At 38.7% G+C, this 5,383-nt stretch overlaps 1 protein-coding gene across 2 annotated transcripts in view; it reads right to left on the bottom strand.

Annotated features, from left to right (window-relative positions):
- The window catches only part of LOC111864135, a 14,053-nt gene extending 11,088 nt beyond the window's left edge, over window positions 1-2,965 (bottom strand). Inside the window, exon 1 of one of the 2 annotated variants that reach the window (XM_023851178.2) lies at window positions 2,877-2,965. The gene's annotated coding sequence lies outside the window, so the exon portion shown is untranslated. Of the gene's footprint in view, window positions 1-2,762 lie in introns of both variants that reach the window. The other variant, XM_023851177.2, reaches the window with a different exon arrangement.
- Window positions 2,966-5,383: the final 2,418 nt, after the last annotated feature.

Genomic DNA, 5,383 nt, shown 5'->3' with positions numbered 1-5,383 from the left:
TAGCGGCGTGTGCGCGCGCTTCCAATAGCGGAGTTTAAATGCCCGACTGGCCAAAACGGGGTACTTTGGCCACGACGACCTTACTCATGACTGGCACAAACGGGGCACTTCGGCACTTAAAGGTTAATAGTGGCAACAATGCTGTAGAGATGCCATGCAACGGAACCAAATAACGTCACTTATACCACATGTTAGTTACATACCTATCTTACCTCAGAACAAATGGACTCTCCCTTCCCACATCACACGTATGCACAGTGATGAGAAGAACAGGGCCTCATGTTAGCTGGCGGTCTAATGTAGTGCTGTCACAATGTTTTCGAAATAGAAACAACAGAGTTGGATAAAGACTGAATGTGTCAAGAGATCGTACAGCACAACAGTGTCATCAAGGTCTTCAAGAGGCCTACAGGGAATCTGCATTGCCTTACAGAATAGTGGCAAGGTGGGTAAAAGCCTTCTACGAGGGATGCCAAAATGTGGCCAGGTCATTCTAGTGTCAGTGAAGAAGTGTACCCTCTTTCCACATTACTGGAGAGTGATCGATGCCATACAATTCATGAGCTGGCCCGAGACAGGATTAGAGCATAAGAGCACAAAGGAGAGGCTTTCTTACGCCATATCATTATGCTGGATGAGACGTGGGCCAAATGGTATGAGCCACAAATGAAACGCCAATCGAACGAATGGCATCATTATGGGTCACCACGAAAATCAAAAGTTCGTCGGAACACCAGCAATGTGAAAGTTTTGGTGATTCTCATGTACGACTGTGATGGTGTTATCCTAACCCACACCATTCCCTGACAGCAGACTGTCAATGCTCAGTATTACTGTTCATTTTTGGAACACAACCTGCAAACAGCTTTGAGAAAGAAGCGGCGGCACTTTCTTCAGAACCCACCCATCATTTTGCAGGATAATGCTTGGCTGCATGCAGCGCAAGCTGTGGCTGATTTGTTCGATCAATGGGGCTGGGATATGCTGTACCATCCACCATACTCCCCAGATTTAAGCCCTTGTAACTTTGACTTGATTCCTAAGATGAAGGAACCACTTCATGGCATTCACTTCAGAACTGTTCCAGAGATTCTTCATTCAGTAGACCGCTCCATTCGAATTATCAACATAACAGGCACTGCTAAAGGTATCCTACGACTTCCACATCGCTGGCAACAGGTTGTACACAATGCTGGTGACTACACTGAAGGACAGTAAAACTTTGAAACATGAATCTATTTTGTATCAGTTGTAAATAAATAGTTGCCACTATTAAAGTTCCAACCCTCAAAGATTCAGTTTTCTCTGTTCTTATCAAAGATTATACCCAGACATTTTACATGATTGACAAAGGGGAATAATTCTGTCCATTCAATGTAAGATGAGCCTCAGGGGCCCTAAGTCTATGAAAAAAGTAGACTGCCTATGTTTTATCTTCATTGATTCTTATGTTCCAGCGCTCACAGCACGTTTCAATAGCACTGAGACCTCACTGCAGCTTTCTGAGAACATAACCCTCTTTGCAGTCTCTCGCATACATACGGGTGTCCTCATTGAAGAGACCTAGACAGACAGCAGATGTTTGGGGCAAATCATTTATATATAAACTGCACAATGTGTGGGACAGGACAGAACCTTGTGGCACCCCTGCTTGTATATCCTTTGGCACAGACATTTCATCTTTAACTGAAACTCTGAATTTTTTCTGAGAAAGAGCTAATAAGCTTGATGCAGATTAAGCTGATAAAAAACTGTAATGTAGATAATTTACATAGCAAGCCACTGTGCCATGTTGTATCAAAGGTTTTCTCAATATCCAAGAATACAGCAGCTGTAGACATGTTACTGTTGAAATTTAAGATTACCTGGTCCAAAATCTTCATACATTGATGTGTCATGCAGTGACAAGCAGAGAAACAAGACTGACTGCGTTAAGCAGGCCTTTTTCTTCAATATGCCTTTGGACTACTTTCAGAATAACTTTCTCGAATGGCTTGCCTTTTGTTGACAAGAGGCTAATCGGGCGTAACTGACGGACCAAACAGAAAACCTCGTTTAAACAGTAACTTCACTGTTGTACAGGTGTTCAGCACGCCATTGAATAACAACGCCTGCGGCACGAATCACACAGATAACACCGTTCTTCTATAGCTGCGTGTGTGCTGTTGGCGTTCCCTAGCAAAGGACGCTGTTTACAGTCACCGCTTAGCAAGGAACCCATACGCCATAATATTTTTTCTGCCTCAGCAAAACACATGCAACATTTTATTCGCCAGTTCAACGAAAAGATTTCCTACTTCTATCAAAAGCTAACATTTAAATGCCCCCACTTTAAGAGGTTATGTTACTTGCCAAATATTCTAATTTTCCTTTAATAATGAATTTTCAGAGAAGATTAACGTGATTCACAGACTTGTTACGTCTACATAAAGCATATGATGTGGTGCCTCAGATTCACTTGAATTTCCTCCAAATTCTTCGGCGATGGCCTTTACTGTGTTATAGAAAATGTCCTTATGTTTCTACGCAGTTCCGTATAACTATAGTCAAAGTTACCTACGATCACACTATAACCAATTTCATGTCCCAAATTACAAAATCCTACGCTCTTTTTCGTTACCATAATACTTATGTTTTTGAGTAATTATAAATGTTACACAAAAATGAAATCTTAAATACACGCGCAAAAACACGAACTTTACTATCGCGGGAAAATGAAAAAAACATTCTTTATCTCAATACAAACTTTTACAATTACATACCTGTGCTCAAACAATGTAAAAATTTGTATGTAATTACTTCTGTATTGGCTAAACATGGCCCACTCGAAATACACGATTAAGTAGTAAACGAAAATGATGACTAAGCTCACTCACTTCAGCCATTTTTCTCTCTTCTCTTGGTAAATTTGTACGTAGTTTCCTGCGATTGCTAGGGCAACTGGAGCTACTATCATGCATCACAGATTACTTACATACACGGAACAGTAAAGAACCCCAAGCAGCCAGGGAGGCCAGAGACACCAGGGATAATAAATAACGAGACCGTCACGGGCGGCACGGGTAACCGATGAAATACAGACAACACCTCGCAGCTTACTTATCACATTAAAAACCTTCAGTTCCTTAACATTTTAATACTTAATCCGTTGAATTACATACATCATAAGAAACTGAAAGAAACACGCGAAGTGAATTACCAGAGAATTTATAGGAGAGTAAAATTCAGCAATGGGAACACAGATAACTCTCATTAAATACTTCACACAAAGCTAGCATTGACATTGACTGATTAGTAATTGTTATCTGTATTAAATAATTATAAGTATATTCGTCATCAGCCAGTTGTCTGCAGAAGGGTCCAGGTATTATCATTAAGTACTTCCCAGAAAGCTAGCATTGACATTGACTGATTAGCCATGTTATCTGTATTAAACAATTATAAGTGTATTCATCATCAGCCAGTTGTGTGCAGAAGGGTCCAGGTATTATTTTTGTTTTCAATGAAAATGGTTGTACTGATTATTCTTTTGGAGGTAAGTTACCTCAGGTAACACACATCAACTCCAACATTAATATGGTATGTTCAGTGCTCCCCAAGTTCAGTAATGCTTTATCACTAAAAGCAATATTTCTGGGTTAATAATTTCATCATGCACAGATCCCAGATTTCTTCCGCTGCTATCCTGAGCAGACCTGCCTTATATATTCTTCTAATATTCCAAGTACCAAAACTCATATCCATTTTCTTTCACTTGGGTTATTTATCCAGGGAATCTATCCAGGTCAAATGCTTCTTGTGAACTTTTATAACACGCTTATTTTTTGAGGCAATGAGTTGTTAGCCACACTCTCAACCCCCAGGCTGGAGGACTACCCCTTTTTGGCTGTCCACAACTGCTTATTCAATATAGTAACAACTACCCTCCATATCTGAAGGCCATCTCCTCCATCCACAACCTGAGGATGTGCCATGCTGTGGTGATATGGGACCCACATAACATGTTTATGTAACTATTTATTTAATACGTTTTGCATAATGGGCAGCATACTTTTTTAATTTGCATAGTGATGATTCTGTTCCAGTGACTGTAAGTTCTCTGTGTTGCATTCATTCAGTGTTCAGTATTCACTGTGTGTGTTCATGTAATATTTGGTCTGAATTAATTTACCTCTGAAACTGCACAATTTTGTTAATAAACGAGAAAAAAGACATTATTTTCAAAATGCAATGGCAAAAGCACATGAAAATTAGAATATAACTGTGATTTCTGTATTTCAAATACCAGCTGTATTGAAAAGAATGATACTAGTTCAGGCTCTCAGTCAAAGTCAAAGAAATGAAATATGAGTGTAAGATCATGGTTTCATAAATTGCACAAATGAAAGTGAAAGTGACAAGCCTCAATATACTGTTTGTTATGAAGTTCTTACAGATAAACTCTTAAAGTAAGAATTCTGGTTTAGCTTATGCCAAACAATATACAGTCAACTCTCGATTATCCAGGATAATGGTGGGCATGGAAATCACGATTAATCGAAAACCCAGTTAAGATAAATTTTACTAAAAGTAGTACTGTAATACTGTACCTTCATAATACTATAGGCCTACCTGTATTTAAAGTTACTCAACCTCATTTTTATGTCATCTCATGGCCTATTACTACTTTTTTTACATTATACTGAAGTGTGAATTAGTTATTTCAATCGCGGTGTTCAACAACATCCAACAATTTTTACGAATATGCACACTTAACACTTAAAAAAAAATTAATATTGTCGTTTGCTTTTTCGCGGCATTTTCCTTTTTACGGATATCCATACGAAGCCTACGTAATATTAGCTTGTCACTTAACAAACTGTTCTCTTCACTCTCAAGATAGTCTAGTAAGGATTCCAAATGATTAAGAGCAGCACCATGTGATATTTTCTTACTAGCAGCACTGTCCACCTCTTCCTCATTCTCACTTTCTTCCCNCCCCCGGATAATCGAGAGTTGACTGTATCATTTTTGAGTTCTTGAATGATGGTAAGAGGCATCACCTATCATCAGACTGACCTAACATTTTCTCACAAAAGAACAGCTAGGAGAACACTTCTGTTTGTGATGGTACTCCCTTCCAACCTTATAAAACACACACAACCAAAAGCCTTCTATTTCACATCAGCTACACATATAAATTAGATAATTGCAGGTAAGATGATTGAAATAAAGTAATGTCTTACAAGAAGAGGGTGTGTAATATGGAACTCTCTTTATTTAGCTTAAAATTTCTGTTATTCTTTAAATAATGAAAGTGTACATAAGATCTGTTGTTTTTTCTGTCAAATATGAAGCAGCTGGGAGAGTTACCTATTTGTATTTGACGTAACTTCACAAAACA

The sequence above is a fragment of the Cryptotermes secundus genome, unplaced genomic scaffold, assembly GCF_002891405.2.
Source record: "Cryptotermes secundus unplaced genomic scaffold, Csec_1.0 scaffold1256, whole genome shotgun sequence".
Taxonomy (NCBI): Eukaryota; Metazoa; Arthropoda; class Insecta; order Blattodea; family Kalotermitidae; genus Cryptotermes; species Cryptotermes secundus.
Note: the sequence above shows the minus strand (reverse complement) of the source record. Positions and strands in the feature narration are given on the sequence as shown.